General features: G+C 45.4%; 1 pseudogene; it reads left to right on the forward strand.

The window, feature by feature from the left end:
• Nucleotides 1–17,465: 17,465 nt before the first annotated feature.
• On the forward strand, nucleotides 17,466–17,696 carry LOC139270026 (U2 spliceosomal RNA; annotated as a pseudogene).
• Nucleotides 17,697–18,111: the final 415 nt, after the last annotated feature.

The raw sequence follows: 18,111 nt of genomic DNA on the forward strand, positions 1-18,111 counted from the left end.
TTCAATGCGTAAAACGCGCCTTTCTCTCCAAATCCTTTTATGCCCTGAACTTCTGCTCCGTTTTTCAAGATGGCGTTGTTAGTGCTGGTGTGCCATGGGTCCGACTTGATAAAACTTGATTTTTTTCGGGCGTGTTTTTGAGCTTGCGGTAAAAATGGCGATATTGATTAATTTTCCACCCATGGCGATAGCGGTGCATTGCACGCTGATTGACATCTTAAAATTGGTAAAAAAAAATCAGGTGGGCGATAATTTTTAGCACGGTGCAAAACCGCTGCTGAATTTTCCGCCCGGATGCTATATTTTGTGCGCCTCGTTTAGCGCCAAAAAAAGTACTTTTTCCGCTCCACCATGGCGGATAAACGGGCGCAAACCTGCTGAATTTCTAGCCCTTTAGATTTAACTACTTAAGCTAGAGTAAAGTGAATGTATGGACTGAATGAAAGAAGAAAATGGGAGCTGATTGTATCATCAAAGTCAAGAGTGGGAAATTTGGTAGAGTGGTACAAGAGGTACTATTTTACGAACACTGGGATTGGCCTGATGGCCTTTTCTGGTCCTGTACATTCCTATATTCCTATGTTATTACACTATTAATGATGGCACGTTGTAAAAACATTTGAATCTGACACCAAATATGGTTTGCAACGTAATCCTTTTTATTGTGTTTGACACACGTAATGTCTCTAAGCAGCAGATATACAAATAAATAAATGATATTACCCCGTTTCCCCTCTGGGTAAAGATGTAACCTTCGTCAAACCTTTCAATCCAGACTCTCTCTACAAATTATTTATGAAGGAGCTCAAGAAATTTATTGGTCTCTAGTCCTAGATGATTCATTATAGCATGACAAGTGTTATTGTTAACAAGACCTTTTTGAATATATTTATATGAAAATAATTAACGTTTTGGATGGGTCATTCTGCCAGATAAATATCAGCCCATCTTGAACTGTCAATTGTCCTTAATAAGAGAAGTTAGTATTCAGGCACTTTCCTCAGAACAGCAAGGAACATCCACACCATCCTTTCAATCTAAAGAGAAGTATCTCTCCACACAAGTTAGAAGTTAATCCGGTATCAACCAAATTATGAACTGTAAGAAAGGTTCTGTAGCAATGATTTGATTGTTTGGAGTTGCTGACTTTGGGAATAATCCCGTGGTGATCTTTTAACAGAGAATGAGGATCACTATCTTTGGAGAGATGTGCACCCAATGTTCCCTCTAATTTTTATGTTTGGTGTTTGGTCCCTTTAAATTTGCTGTGCTATATTTTCCAGCGGAAAAGCTGGTGAGCATCCTGCATGGGATCTCCTGATCGCTGTGCTCCCTCTCAGCTTGGGGGCGCGAACGTATATGTACCTTTCTGTTGGTAAGGATTTTCTACAGTTGAATTATGGATTTAAAATAATGGGAAATATATTTTCTAGAAAGTAAATAAATAACTCAACGGTGTGAAAATACATTGAACTTTGCAAATGGCAATGTAATACATGAGACCCATCAGTAAAGGTTTTAGAGTGAGAGTGAGCTAATACGTCTGTGAGTTTGTAATATTCTAAAACCGTAGTGAATTTCAAGTGTTGCTGATTGGTTTATGTTAACCATGTGACACCAGACCAAGCAGATGCCAACATTGGTCAGAGCACCTTGTCCTAAATATGTGTATTGAATCTGTAACAGATAGAGACATCACTAATTGGTACAGGATAAACTTTCCAATGCTATAATCTGCTACAAGTATGTCATTCGTCAGCCTTTGCAAGTTGGCATTGATGGTAACAGGTGGCCTGTGTTGTCACGCATCTACATACATATGGGTGGATTTTCCTCCTTTCAATATAAGTCTTAAAGTTAGGATAATCAAAGTTTTCAGCACAGAGGAAGCTGTTCGGCCCATTACGTTTGTGCCAGTTCTTTTCAAGATCAATCCAAAACTAATCCCAAAGCCCTGCTCTCTTCTCATAGGCCTATAGCTTTCTCTGCTTCAAATGTTTATCCTTGTGGCAAAACATTCCTTGCTGTAACAACCTCAGTGTATAGAAATGTCTCCAAATTTCTCTCCTCATTCTCTGACATAGAAACATAGAAAATAGGTGCAGAAGTAGGCCATTCGGCCCTTCGAGCCTGCACCGCCATTCAATGAGTTCATGGCTGAACATGCAACTTCACTACCCCATTCCTGCTTTCTCGCCATACCCCTTGATCCCCCTAGTAGTAAGGACTACATCTAACTCCTTTTTGAATATATTTAGTGAATTGGCCTCAACAACTTTCTGTGGTAGAGAATTCCACAGGTTCACCACTCTCTGGGTGAAGAAGTTTCTCCTCATCTCGGTCCTAAATAGCTTACCCCTTATCCTTAGACTGTGACCCCTGGTTCTGGACTTCCCCAACATTGGGAACATTCTTCCTGCATTTAACCTGTCTAAACCCGTCAGAATTTTAAACGTTTCTATGAGATCCCCTCTCATTCTTCTGAACTCCAGTGAATACAAGCCCAGTTGATCCAGTCTTTCTTGATATGTCAGTCCCGCCATCCCGGGAATCAGTCTGGTGAATCTTCGCTGCATTCCCTCAATAGCAAGAATGTCCTTCCTCAAGTTAGGAGACCAAAACTGTACTCAATACTCCAGGTGTGGCCTCACCAAGGCCCTGTACAACTGTAGCAACACCTCCCTGCCCCTGTACTCAAATCCCCTCCCTATGAAGGCCAACATGCCATTTGCTTTCTTAACCGCCTGCTGTACCTGCATGCCACCCTTCAATGACTGATGTACCATGACAGCCAGGTCTCGTTGCACCTCCCTTTTTCCTAGTCTGTCACCATTCAGATAATAGTCTGTCTCTCTGTTTTTACCACCAAAGCGGATAACCTCACATTTATCCACATTATACTTCATCTGCCATGCATTTTCCCACTCACCTAACCTATCCAAGTCACTCTGCAGCCTCATAGCATCCTCCTCGCAGCTCACACTGCCACCCAACTTAGTGTCATCTGCAAATTTGGAGATACTACATTTAATCCCCTCGTCCAAATCATTAATGTACAATGTAAACAGCTGGGGCCCCAGCACAGAACCTTGCGGTATCCCACTAGTCACTGCCTGCCATTCTGAAAAGTCCCCATTTACTCCTACTCTTTGCTTCCTGTCTGACAACCAGTTCTCAATCCATGTCAGCACACTACCCCCAATCCCATGTGCTTTAACTTTGCACATTAATCTCTTGTGTGGGACCTTGTCGAAAGCCTTCTAAAGTCCAAATATACCACATCAACTGGTTCTCCCTTGTCCACTCTACTGAAAACATCCTCAAAAAATTCCAGAAGATTTGTCAAGCATGGTTTCCCTTTCACCAATCCATGCTGACTTGGACCTATCATGTCACCTCTTTCCAAATGCGCTGCTATGACATTCTTAATAATTGATTCCATCATTTTACCCACTACTGATGTCAGGCTGACCGGTTTATAATTCCCTGTTTTCTCTCTCCCTCCTTTGTTAAAAAGTGGGGTTACATTGGCTACCCTCTACTCCATAAGAACTGATCCAGAGTCTATGGAATGTTGGAAAATGACTGTCAATGCATCAGCTATTTCCAAGGCCACCTCCTTAAGTACTCTGGGATGCAGTCCATCAAGCCCTGGGGATTTATCGGCCTTCAATCCCATCAATTTCCCCAACACAATTTCCCGACTAATAAGGATTTCCCTCAGTTCCTCCTTCTTACTAGACCCTTCGACCCCTTTTATATCCGGAAGGTTGTTTGTGTCCTCCTTAGTGAATACCGAACCAAAGTACTTGTTCAATTGGTCTGCCATTTCTTTGTTCCCCGTTGTGACTTCCCCTGATTCTGACTGCAGGGGACCTACGTTTGTCTTTATTAACCTTTTTCTCTTTACATATCTATAGAAACTTTTGCAGTCCGTCTTAATGTTCCCTGCAAGCTTCCTCTCGTACTCTATTTTCCCTGCCCTAATCAAACCCTTTGTCCTCCTCTGCTGAGTTCTAAATTTCTCCCAGTCCCCGGGTTCGCTGCTATTTCTGGTCAATTTGTATGCCACTTCCTTGGCTTTAATACTATCCCTGATTTCCCTTGATAGCCACGGTTGAGCCACCTTCCCTTTTTTATTTTTACGCCAGACAGGGACCCCTCTCATTACCCCTCTCATTACCCCTCTCATTAACCCCTCTCATTAACCCCTCCCAACCAGAGGAAATAGTCTTTCCCTATTCACTCTATCAAAACCTTACATCATTTTTGTTATGTCTTCAATAAAGAGTCAGACTAGATACTGCAAGCTCAAAGTAAGGTGTGACCATAGTCCTTTATTACAGATTTCAGAGTGCCTCTCCAGCCTGTGAGGCCTCCTTATATATAGGTGCTCCCAAGGGATTGAGGGATCCTTTGGAATGCTAGGGGATAAGCCCTCTGGTGGTTATACATGGTATTTACAGGTTTACATACATAACAACACTCCCCCCCCCCCCCCCCCCCCCAAGTCAATAGAGTAACTATTTACAATGTGAGTTGATCTGGGGCCTTCTTTTCCCTGGTTGATCGTCTCGGTGCAAATGCTGGTTTTGGTGAGTCGTTTGTTGGGCCCTCGGTGGGCTGCTGTGCAGCTGGCCTTGCTGGGCTGCTGGGGGTGGTGAGTCCTGCTGGGGTGCTGCAGGTGATGGGTTCCGCTTCGTGGTCAACCGCTGGGTCGGTTGCCACTTGTGTGTGTGTGTTGGAGGGTCAAAAAAGGTAGAATCTACTGTGGGTTGTTTTAGATAGTCTGTAAATCTGAGTTTGGTTTGGTCCAAGTGTTTCCTGCAGGTGAGTCCATTTGAGAGTTTGACCACAAACACCCTATTCCCCTCTTTGGCCAAAACAGTGCCAGGAAGCCACTTGGGACCTTGTCCATAGTTCAACACAAATACAGGATCATTTATCTCAATTTCGCATGACACATTTGCACGATCATATGCGTTCTGTTGAAGCCACCTGCTCTCTACCTGTTTGTGTAGATCAGGGTGGACTAACGAGAGCCTTGTCTTGAGTGCCTTTTTCATGAGCAGTTCAGCAGGAGGGACCCCAGTGAGCGAGTGGGGTATTGTGCGGTAACTAAGCAGGACTCGGGATAAGCAAGTCTGCAGTGAGACTTCAGTTACCCTTTTCAAACTCTGCTTGATGGTTTGAACTGCTCGTTCTGCCTGACCATTGGATGCTGGTTTAAACGGGGCAGATGTGATATGTTTGATCCCATTGCGGGTCATGAACTCCTTGAACTCGGCACTGGTAAAGCACGACCCATTGTCACTTACAAGGACATCAGGCAGGCCGTGCATGGCAAACATGGCCCCTAGGCTTTCAATGGTGGCAGCGGACGTGCTTGCCGACATTATCACACATTCAATCCATTTGGAGTACGCATCCACAACCGCTAGGAACATTTTTCCCAAGAGTAGGCCGGCATAGTCGAGATGGACCCTGGACCACGGTTTGGGGGGCCAGGACCATAAACTTAGAGGTGCCTCCCTGGGTACATTGCTTAACTGTGAACATGTATTACATTTGTGCACGCAGGACTCCAAGTCTGCATCGATATTGGGTCACCACATGTGGGATCTGGCTATCGCTTTCATCATTACGATGCTTGGGTGGGTGCTGTGGAGATCACTAATGAAGGTGTCGCTGCTCTTTTTTGGCACCACTACCCGATTACCCCATAGGAGGCAGTCTGCCTGTATGTACATTTCATCTCTGCGCCGCTGGTACGGCTTTATTTCTTCCTGCATCTCTAATGGGACACTAGACCAACTCCCATGGAGCAAACAGTTTTTTACTAAGGACAGTAAGGAGTCCTAGCTCGTCAGGCGGTAACAGGTGATTGCTCACTCTCGAATGCTTCCATTACCAAAACTAAATCTGCGGGCTGTGCCATCTCCACCCCCGTGGTGGGCAATAGCAGCCTACTAAGAGCACAATTCATCGCATGACTTATCTGTGGGTTTCGCTGGAGCGAGCAGATTTTTTATGAGGCCATACGTTGGTGCCCCGCAACCGGTGAGGAGGATCGCCCTTCTTTTGGCAGTGTTCGCTTCTCCTTCCAGCTCGTTGGCCATGAAGTATTGGTCGAGTCGTTCCACAAAGGTTTGCCAATCATCTCCCTCCGAAAATTTCTCCAGGATGCCCACGGTTCTTTGCATTGTTGCGGTGGGGTTTGTCATGTCATCTGTATCTTGCCGCCAGTTGTTATGTCTTGAATAAAGAGTCAGTCTAGATATTCAAGCTCAAAGTAAGTTGTGACCACAGTCCTTTATTACAGATCTCAGAGTGCCTCTCCTTATATACAGGTGCTCCCAAGGGATTGTGGGATCCCTTGGGACACCAGGGGATAAGCCCTCTGGTGGTTAAACATGGTATTTACAGGTTTACATACATAACAACTTTAAACTACTCTATTAAATCTCCTCTTAGTCTTCTCTGTTCCAGTGAAAATAATAGCAGAATCGCAAGTGTCTCCTTCTAACTGGCATCTTGCTTAATCTATGCTGTATGGCTTTAATGTCCTTTCTATAATGGGGCTCTCAAAACAGTCAGTGCTTTCCAGGCCTATTAATGATAGAAAAGGGGCAAAATCAAAATATTAGTTGCGTATGATGTTTGTGTAGTTGTGCATCTGATTTTTATGGGAGTTGAGTGAGAAAGGGAAGCAGATACAAGAGGTGGATGATACCAGCTCTGCGCTTGGGGTGGTCTTGCCTTCCCAGATTCCTTTGATGTTTTTACTTGGAATCTTACCTTCGGGTAGTCTATCCGAAGGGAATCTATGGCTTATACCTACTGAGCCCTATTCTCATTGTGTGTTTCCTTGTATTATGGGGCGGCTTGTCATTCACACAAAGAGTAGACTTGATGTGTAATTTGAAGATGCACATAGATGGTGCCTAACAATCAGCCCATCCTGTATATCAGACAGCTAGGTGGTGCAGCAATAATTTTATGTCCGAAGTTCTTTGAAAATATGAGTGCAGCAATGGTTTCAGTTGTACATTACAGCTTGAACATGCCTCGTGCTGGGGTGTGGGTTTTCATGGTAAGTAATTAAAGAGCTATATGGTTTTGTGTCATGGTTAAGCTGTTCTTTGTGAAAGGAGGATGCTCTGGTCACGGGGACCATAGCAGATTAGCGGCGAGGTCGGGACGAAGGAGCAGCGAGAGATTGTAGAATGACGTGATCGGGGCCCAGGAGAGGCATAGGTTTGGGGCCCAGAAGAGGCGAGGGCCCAGGGGCAGCACGGGCCAGCCCACACTGCGATATGTGTGTGCACTAGGCCTGTGCAGCAGAGCTGGTCTCCAGTCGTCTTGGTTAATCCTTGCCAGTGGACCAAGACCTAGCTCTGTCAAGCCCGTGTGGTGGCTGGTGTGCAACGGCCACCACATATGAAAAAATCCATGCACAGGCATCTTCCACCCTTCAATATGTAGTTTGGGACCTGGAATAACAAGTCCTTCATTGAAACACCTATGAACTCATCCCTTTTTGGTGTGGAAGCGGGTCATCCTTGATACGAGGGACCGCCTAAGAGAAGCAGCTGATGTGGACTAGGTTAAAAGGCAGCATTTTAGTAGCATGTTTACTTGGGGTTATCTAACTGGTAAGTGACTTGGGTTGTGTAGACTCAACCTTAGCAGCTTCCTTAAGGTGTGCCATCTCCTTCCGCATCTGCACCCCGGTCATATGGGTAGTGTACAGAGAGTTGACCGTGGCCAAACATGCTGCACTGCTGTCCTCTGGTGAGTGTGCCCTGGAGTGCCAAACAGGGTGACTCTTTTTCCACACACCTCATACCGCAGCACCTTCACTTCGACTTCCATCAACATAAGAACATAAGAAATAGGAGCAAGAATAGGTCCTACGGCCCATTGAGCCTTCTCCACCATTCAATAAGATCATGGCTGATCAACGACCTCAACTCCACTTTCTCGTCCGATCTCCATATCCCTTGATTCCCCATGACTCCATAAATCTATCTATCTCAGCCGATCTATCAAACAAGGGATACTGGCGCTAAGTCTTCACTTGCCTACCAGTTGTGTGCTCTGCCTTTGCATTTATTGTTGCCTGCCTTTGGGTTTTTGATAGCCAATTCTTTGCTCCCATGTAGCCTTTCGAACGAGTAGCAAATACTTTAACCGATTTTACTGCCTTTGAAAAGGTTGAAACAATTTTTGACTACTTATAGGGCTGCATCGCTTTAATTGTGCGCAGGAGTCTTTTAAGGGTGAGGTGTGGACTTTACTGTCCCCTCTCTTTGACAGGCTCCAAACTAATAGGAAAAATAAGGCAGGGCGCTCACAGCTAAGACATAAGTTGTCTGCCCTCAGAATGTAGCCGATGGTTGGACTTTGAACTGGCGAGTGGCGCTCACAGCGATTTGCTTCTGGTGCCTTGATGCCTTATAACACAATGCAGCATAATTTTATAAACCACTCTTTCATGACACTTTCTGTATGAAACGACTGTTCTCTGTATCAAAAGGGATTTTTATTTTGTCCATAAGAAGATTTATGCCAGTGTCGTACTTATGCAATTTAAGAGCAGGCACACCCATTGAATACCAGGCCATGTGGGCTGGATTGATCCCTAATTCCTGTACGCCCATTATTCACCATTGCCAAGTGTGCATAGAGATATTATAATTATGCTGCCCTTTTGATGTCTGGAAAGCTGTGTCTGTGGAGCAGATTGAAAATATTCATGAGAGAAAGTCACTGTTACAATGTAGGAAATGGAACATTGTGCACAGCAAGTTCCCACAAACAGCAATGTGATAATGATCAGATATTCCTTTTTTTAAAGTGATGTTGGTTGAGGGCTGAATTTTGCCCAGGACACCAGGTAGAACTCCCTGCTCTTCTTTGAAATAGTGCTACGGGATCTTTCACATCCACCTGAGAAGACAAACATAGCCTGGATTTTGCGCTCAAGTCTCTGACGTGGAACGTAAACCCACAACCTTCTGACTCAGATGCAAGATTGCGACCTGCTGAGCTATGGCTGGCACACTGAACATATCGCATTTACAGGGTCAACAATGCACCATTGCCATCAAATGTTATCCTTTCTTTTCTCAGTTTGAAAACGCAATTAATTTAATTAGTTGTAAAATGTTTAGTTAGGAGGCAGTTTAATTCTTATTGTTTACACAGTCGGAAAAGTAGTGTATAGTGTCAAAGTATAAAGAGGTTAGTACATGTTATTAAAAGTAGGGTTCAGCAGAATCTCTCTTTACTGATCTTAATCATGTACACTTGACTTCACAGAGCTGGTGAAGATGGGTCTCATCTGTAAAGCCCAGTTTGGGTGTTTGAACTGTTTGGGTTGAAGATTCTGGGGTATAGGCAGGGATGTACATAATGCCTGGGCTGCAACTGCACCTGCCTTTTTTGTTCCCTCCTCTTCCTCCCCAATCTTGGAGCATCATTTGAACTCCCATGAGAATTCCCACCGTGTACACTTTGTTTCCTTCAAGCACAGTTGCAGCACAGCTATTGTAGAAAATTGCATGGTAAATAAATCCATTCAGTGCGTGAAATCAGGGCCCCAAATGCTAAGGAATGCAAATCCACCAATGTGCCCCATCAATGTCCCCATTAGAGGAACTGTCCAGAACAAAAACAAAGAAAAAAGAGGGAACGGTGGCATTGTGGTAGTGTTCCTGGACGCGTAATCCAAAGGCCTGATAATCCAGAGACAAGAGTTCAAATCCCTCCATAGCAGCTGGGGAATTTAAATTCAGTTCAATAAATCTGAAATTAGTATCAATAATGTTATGTCTGTAATGTACTTATAATGGCTCCATGAGGCAATGTGTTGGACTCAAACTGTAGTGACCTTAGTCCTTTATTTGTAACTCCAGAGTGAGGCACAAGCATGGTGGGCAGCCTTTTATACTGGGCCCTGCACACCTGTGCAGGTGACTCTCAGGTCTCCCACCGCAGTGCCCTCTGGTGGACAGACTCTGCTACAGGGGCAGGAAACCCCAGTCTCCACCAGTTGCACCCTCTAGTGGTGCCAGCATAGTATATACACAGTGTAAACCTTATCGATAGTAAATCAGGTAACAAGTTTCCATCTTATGTAACTCTACAGTGACTACACAGAGAGTATATCTATAACATGACTCTCCCCAAGTCCTTTGTGCCGATTATCTTTGCACTATGTGCTCTAGCTTAGCTCTTAAGTGCCAATAGCCCTTGCACTTTGGCTGTGCTTTGGCTTGGCTCTCTCCCTATTAACCCCCAAGTCCTTTTGCCACAATGTTGGGGAGTGGTTACTGGTTTGGATAGATCGATGATGCAGTGAAGTTTCCAGTGGGTTCTGGGTGTGATTCATGTGTGTGTCTGTGGCTACATAAATCCATCCCCCCCCCCCACCCCCAGCAAGATCATGCAGCAGGACTGTTACATTAACTTACAGGATCAGAGACAGTGCAAGTACTAAGAAAGGAAGTTACAGTTTGTATCGTGACACCTTGGTTCAGTGACTTACATTCGTTACATTTTGCGGCCGTATGCCAGGATTGGGTAGATTGCATTCATGGTTCAGTCATGATCAGTACTGAGGTAACGGTGCAGGTATGCGAGGACGCAGGTTCCAGAGCAACCGGATGGGGTCCTAGTCATCTGATAGCGGCGCTGCACACCCTGCTAGCGGGGTGGGCTTGGTTCGCTCACCTAGCCAGGACTCGGGGCCTTTGCTGTTGTCTAGTGGTGGGCAGAGCCACAGATGTGTGTGGCCTCCCTGTCCTCCTCTGAGGGCTACAGAATCTTCTGCCTGCTCTCTAACGGTGTTGGGAACCTGGCTGTTCCAGGTCCCGTTGGTTCTGACTGTTCGCTCCCGGACATGGCTGAGGTAGCGACTGGGTCTGGGGTCCGCACCGTCTCCACCCGGATGGTGGGCAACGGCGGCCGACTGCACGTATTGGCACCATTTTCGTTTCCAGGTCCGTGGCGAATAGTACCATCGGGTGCCTACAGCGTGGGATCGACCTGGGGCAGCGTATCAGGATCAGTGCCTTCACCCTCTTGAGGTTGCTGGCCTATAACTTGTGGGGACATCTGGGGCAGGGCATCAGGACCAGCGCCTTTATCCTCCCGAATTCACTCGCTTGCTACTTTTGGGGACATTCTATTCTCGACATCTCGCAACAACATTTTGTTCTTTACATTAGGAATAGTACCGACATCTGACAACAACATTTTGTTCACAATCTTAATCAGTTCATTACATTGATTGCCATGCATACAATGTCTCTAAGTTCAGTTGGTTGCAGGTCTCCTTTAAGAGAACCCTGCTGGCTTAACTACCCCAATCAAATCCTTTGTTAGACACCACGTGTTGGTCCCTCAGCGTTGCACCTCATGATATGGCCATGGCCATCTTTTTTTTCAGTCATGCTGCACCTCGCTATAGCAGGGATGCCATCTTGCCTCTGTCCTTGAGGTCAACTGCCTTGATCCTTCTCTCCCGCGATTCTGCTACAAAAGCTGGAAGAGCGCCTGTGAATCCGATCTTTCTCCCCAGGAGTCATAGAAACATAGAAACATAGAAAATAGGTGCAGGAGTAGGCCATTCGGCCCTTCTAGCCTGCACCGCCATTCAATGAGTTCATGGCTGAACATTCAACTTCAGTACCCCATTCCTGCTTTCTCGCCATACCCCTTGATCCCCCTAGCAGTAAGGACCTCATCTAACTCCTTTTTGAATATATTTAGTGAATTGGCCTCAACAACTTTCTGTGGTAGAGAATTCCACAGATTCACCACTCTCTGGGTGAAGAAGTTCCTCCGCATCTCGGTCCTAAATGGCTTACCCCTTATCCTGAGACTGTGACCCCTGGTTCTGGACTTCCCCAACATTGGGAACATTCTTCCTGCATCTAACCTGTCTAACCCCGTCAGAATTTTAAACGTTTCGATGAGGTCCCCTCTCATTCTTCTGAACTCCAGTGAATATAAGCCCAGTTGATCCAGTCTTTCTTGATAGGTCAGTCCCGCCATCCCGGGAATCAGTCTGGTGAACCTTCGCTGCACTCCCTCAATAGCAAGAATGTCCTTCCTCAGGTTAGGAGACCAAAACTGTACACAATACTCCAGGTGTGGCCTCACCAATGCCCTGTACAACTGTAGCAACACCTCCCTGCCCCTGTACTCAAATCCCCTTGCTATGAAGGCCAACATGCCATTTGCTTTCTTAACCGCCTGCTGCACCTGCATGCCAACCTTCAATGACTGATGTACCATGACACCCAGGTCTCTTTGCACCTCCCCTTTTCCTAATCTGTCACCATTCAGATAATAGTCTGTCTCTCTGTTTTTACCACCAAAGTGGATAACCTCACATTTATCCACATTATACTTCATCTGCCATGCATTTGCCCACTCACCTAACCTATCCAAGTCGCTCTGCAGCCTCACAGCATCCTCCTCGCAGCTCACACTGCCACCCAACTTAGTGTCATCCGCAAATTTGGAGATACTACATTTAATCCCCTCATCTAAATCATTAATGTACAGTGTAAACAGCTGGGGCCCCAGCACAGAACCTTGCGGTACCCCACTAGTCACTGCCTGCCATTCTGAAAAGTACCCATTTACTCCTACTCTTTGCTTCCTGTCTGACAACCAGTTCTCAATCCATGTCAGTACACTACCCCCAATCCCATGTGCTCTAACTTTGCACATCAATCTCTTGTGTGGGACCTTGTCGAACGCCTTCTGAAAGTCCAAATATACCACATCAACTGGTTCTCCCTTATCCACTCTACTGGAAACATCCTCAAAAAATTCCAGAAGATTTGTCAAGCATGATTTCCCTTTCACAAATCCATGCTGACTTGGACCTATCATGTCACCTCTTTCCAAATGCACTGCTATGACATCCTTAATAATTGATTCCACTGAAGCCAGGAAGATATTTTTAGGTCATTCTGGTCAGATCATTGCCATGCAGTCATGATGGATGGTCTGTGCCTCAGGTGCTGCGCTTGTCTGTTCTCTGGTGCCTGGCCCAAGCGAAGGTGAGGTTTTGCTCTGCCTCTGAGCACAGGGGACATCGATTGCTGGAGTGAAGAGGTCTTTTCATTTCCACTGGATCTTCTCCATCCACCTTCTTCCGAGTAGCGTTGGACCATCACCTGCAACAATCCACAGAGATAACTTGTGCACCACGCCAAAGTGGATTACACTTACATCCGCACGACCAAGGACTGGGATCGGCTCCTTGGTGCAGGTGCGCAACTTTTCCTGTACTGGAACCAGCTCGGGTCATTTTTCGTTCCATAGCCTCTCAAAGACATCCTGGCTCATCACTGACTTGCTCGCTCCCGTGTCCACTTCCATGAAGACTGGAATGCCGTTTATCTCGACTTCCATCTTCATTGGAGGACAATCGGTGGTGCAGGTATACACTCCATACACTTCTTCTTGGGGCTGAGCAGCCTCTCTGGCCAAATCATCATACTCCCTGCTAGATTCAAAGTTATCTGCCGACTCCTCTGCTAGTTGATGAGTCGTATTTCTTTTACACATACGCTGGAGGTGGTCCTTCGTGTTACAGGCTTTGCATCTGTACTCAGCAAACTGACACTGGTGAGCCCTATGGTTTCCTCCGCAATGCCAGCATGGTGCTAATCGATTAGCATCTCTCGACAGACTCTGAGTTCTGGAACCCTGAGGTCTGTGCTCTCTGTCCTGGGCAGAGCCATGTTCTACAGTCTTGCCTGTGAAAGGCACCATTCTGTGTACAGTACTTATCAAGTTTGAGTCCACAGGATGAATAATTTGTTTGGTGCTGCAGGTCGAGGTCATGAACACCTGACTGATGCTGATGGCCTTCTGCAGGTTGACTGTGGTGTTGGCAGATAATAGCTTGTGAAGGAGGCCCTCGTGGACAATTCCCATAACGAAGATGTCTCGCAATGCTTCATTGAGGTGCGTGCCGAAATCACACGATGCCGCAAGTCTCCTGAGGTCAACAGCATATTTTGCAATTTCCTGGCCCTCAGGTCTGCGGTGAGTGTAGAATCTGTGCCTGGCCGTGAGGATGCTCTGTTTTGGTTTTAGTTGGTCGCGAATTAGTTCAGTCAGCTCATCGTTTGTCTTATCCTTGGCCTTCGTGGATGCCAGCAAGTCCCTGACAAGGCGGTAGACCTCAGGCCCACAACTGGCCAGCAGTATAGCCTTGCATTTCTCCACCAATGTGTCTGTCTCCCCTGCCAGGTAGTTTGCCACGAAATATTGCTCGAGCCTTTCCATGAAGGCATCCCAATCATCACCCTCTGCAAAGTCTTTTAGTGTGCCCAAATCGCGTGAAAGTCTGTATTCTCGTCGCCAGTTGTTATGTCTGTAATGTACTTATGAATGACTCCACGAGGCAATGTGTTGTACTCAAACTGCAGTGACCTTGGTCCTTTATTTGTAACTCCAGAGTGAGGCACAAGCATGGTGGGCAGCCTTTTATACTGGGCCCTGCACACCTATGCAGGTCACCCTCAGGTCTCCCACCACAGTGCCTTCTGGTGGACAGCCTCTGTCACAGGGGCAGGAAACCCCGGTCTCCATCAGTTGCACCCTCCAGTGGTGCCAGCATAGTATGTACACAGTGTAAACCTTATTGATAGTACATCAGGTAATAAGTCTCCATCTTATGCAATTATACAGTGACTACACAGAAAGTATAACTATAGTCTGCATATATAACAAGTAATGGTGACCATGTAACTATCAGATTGTTGTAAAAACCCATCTGGTTCACTAATGTCCTTCAGGGAAGGAAATCTGCTGCGCTTACCTCATCTGGTCTATATGTGACTCTGAAATGGCCCGTGGGCTATTAGAGGATGGGCAATAAATGCTGGCCTTGCTAGTGACACCTACATCCTGTGAATGAATTTTTAAAAAGCCATTTTTTGGGCGACTTTCAGCAGTTCCTCTGCGGATCAATAGTTATACAGTTCAATGCTCAACAAATGGGCAGAGTGTGTGCGCTCCATGCTCCACTTATTTGTACCTTAAAATTACAATTGGAATCGTATGTATGTTGTCGGACATAAATTTACATTTTCCCAGTTGCCTCCTGCCACTCCAGCCGCCCATCTCAGGACCTTACTCAAGGTGGTGATGCCAGCGTAAACAGGGTGGTAACTGACCCAACATTATTTTAGACTGCTATTGCCCCATTTACACCACTTAAAATCACCCCCTCACCTTGCAACAGCAGCAGCTAGTAAACTTACAGAAAAGTTAACCCGATTACTGCTAAAGTTTAATACCAATGCCTGTTGTATCCCAATTGAGTATTATTTAGAATATATATTTTTTTAAAGTGGAAATCTAATTGAGATGTTTAAGATGATTAGGGTAGATAGAGAGAAACTATTTCCTCTGGTGGGGAGTCCAGAACAAGGGGCATAAGCTTAAAATTAGAGCCAGGCCATTCAAGGGATGATGTCAGGAAGCACTTCTTCACACAAAGGATAATGAAAATCTGGAACTCTTCACCCCAGAAGCTATTGCGGCTAGGTCAATTGAAAAATTTCAAAACTGCCATTGGTAGATATTTTTAGGCAAGGATTACGGAACCAAGGCGGGAAGGTGGGTAGATGGAGTTGAGATACAAATTGGCTATGATCTAATTGAATGGTGGAACAGGCTTGAAGGGCTGAATGGCCTGCTGCTTTCATGATTTTCCTAATTGTTTCATTAAACTGAACGATTGGTTCCATTTATAGGTGACTGACACTTCCTTTTTGAATTTAGGTAGTCACTTACTTAATATCTAGGCTGTTTTGATAACTGTTTTCAGGGATCTTAAAGAGAAAAGCAGAGCTGAGATTGGAGTTGGGCTGAGTGAATTGGTCTAAGCCTAAATCAGTCCCTTGCTGATTTATAAGAAATAGATATAAATACACATATAATAAAAAGTATTATCACATCTTAGCATTAGGTTATGACCTATTATTGTTTTCATTTCAAGAAGATGGAGAAAACGATTTCTACTGTTGATATACATGTGTATATCATTTCATCACCTTTTGTGACATAAACTTGCTTAATAATTTAAACTTAAAACAAAATCTGATGCTGTGATGCTCTATCATTCACTGGCGAGTGGAGAGAGATCCTGTGGAGATAGAATATTCCATTAAAAAGAAAAGAAAGACTTGCATTTATATAACGCCTTTTACGACCACTGGACGACCCAAAGAGCTTTAAGCCAATTAAATACTTTTGGAGTGTAGTCACTGTTTTAATGTAGGAAATGCGGCAGCCAATTTGCACACAGCAAGCTCCCACAAACAGCAATGTGATAATGACCAGATAATCATTTTTTACATGTTGATGGAGGGATAAATATATGATTTCTTGCATTACAACAGTGACTACAAAAGTACTTCATTGACAGTAAAGCACTTTGGGATGTCCTGAGATCATGACAGGCTCTAAATAAATGTAATTACTTTCTTTCTTTCTCTATTTCTCTCTTTCCTTTCTTTCTTTCACCTATTCCCTTCTATAAATATTAACATACAGAAGTACTGTAAATGTATATTAATTATTGGGCAACCATCAATGTTCCCGATCTATCAACAGCCCGTCCTGTTTTGACAAGTTTATGTATCAAAGAATGCTACAGTCTATGATTTGAGAAATCAGTCTGCAAATCTTTGCTATTTTATCGGTTGGAAACAACCTTAGTGCTTTTTAGCATGCGATCAATTTTTAAATATTTGTTTCCATTTCCAAAATGGTTGGTAGAAGCAGAGTCAAGACAGATCAGCATCAATTAAGCATCTTAAACTTTAAAAGAATTAGGAACTTAGGGCGTGAAATTCGGAAGCATTCCGTTTGGGGCGATAATTTTTTATTCTGAGAAATTTTAGCTCCCGACGAAATGGGTTGCCAAATTGTAGCAAATTGGGCATTTTTACCCCAGGAGTGAGGGGGGGGGTGGGGCATTGTAAATAAGGCGCTAATGGCCTCAGCTGGGCACTGCAGGGCACTATTCACAGCCACTTACCCAATTTCAGCGGAGTTCCATTCATCAATCAGCCTTCAATCCTTATTTCCAGCTCCATCTGGCTCTTAAAGGGCTGGTTATTTGAACCTGCTGATGCTCATTTTCATTATTCACTGAAGTAATTCACTCATCTCTGGAGCTCAGGAAGGAACTGAAATGGCAGCACCACTCTTGTCCCACTGCCCTCACCTTAATGCGAGTCTTGTGCCAGTTATGCTTTCAGAGACCCAGGCAGCAGCTGTCCATCCTGCACCTGAGGCCCCCCCCCCGCCAACACATTGTGGAAGGAGATGAAGAGGAGAAGGAGTAGCCAAGCACTGCATCATTGCATCTCTCACCCGCAGGCACTAGCTCAGAGACTGGCACTATGTTTAATAGAGGGGTCGCTTCTCGGCCTTTTGGCTAAGATCTGCATAACTAACCTGACCAGCCACCATGACCTCCGGGTGGTTTCTCCCTGGTCAGGAAGGTATATGCTTACATTTTTGTAAACAGGAGGTGGGTGGGATGGCTTGACCCATCCACCTCCACGGAGGTGTGTGGGGGACCTGACCCATCCACCTCCATGGCACGAACCTGGTATTGCAGTACTTCCAGGAACGGTGCAGTGGCTCTAGGCCTTTTGGCTAAGAGCATTGGCGCAGAGTGATCCTTGACTGGTGCAGGGTGACCTCTGGCGTTTGACAAAGAATTGTAACGATTGGAACGATTGGACACGAATAAATAAAAAAAAAATAAAAAAAACTATGTTTAATAGAGGGGTCGGCACTCGGTAATGCACTGGGGCCAATGGGCTGCAGCAAGGCCAAGGGGAAAGGGAACCTCGGGAGCCATCTCCCCAGAGGGTGAGTTCGTGCACGAGTTCTGCTCCACAGGGCTCAGATGAGGACCTCGATGGGGAGGCATTCACACAAAGGGTGATGGCCATGCACTCTGACATCACAGGGGCAATGGCAAGGGTGCTCGAGAGGCTCTCGGCAGTGGTACAGAGCGTGGAGGAGTCCGCCTCCAGCATTGCATAGAGCTCT

Source organism: Pristiophorus japonicus, chromosome 8 (assembly GCF_044704955.1).
Source record: "Pristiophorus japonicus isolate sPriJap1 chromosome 8, sPriJap1.hap1, whole genome shotgun sequence".
Lineage (NCBI taxonomy): Eukaryota > Metazoa > Chordata > Chondrichthyes > Pristiophoridae > Pristiophorus > Pristiophorus japonicus.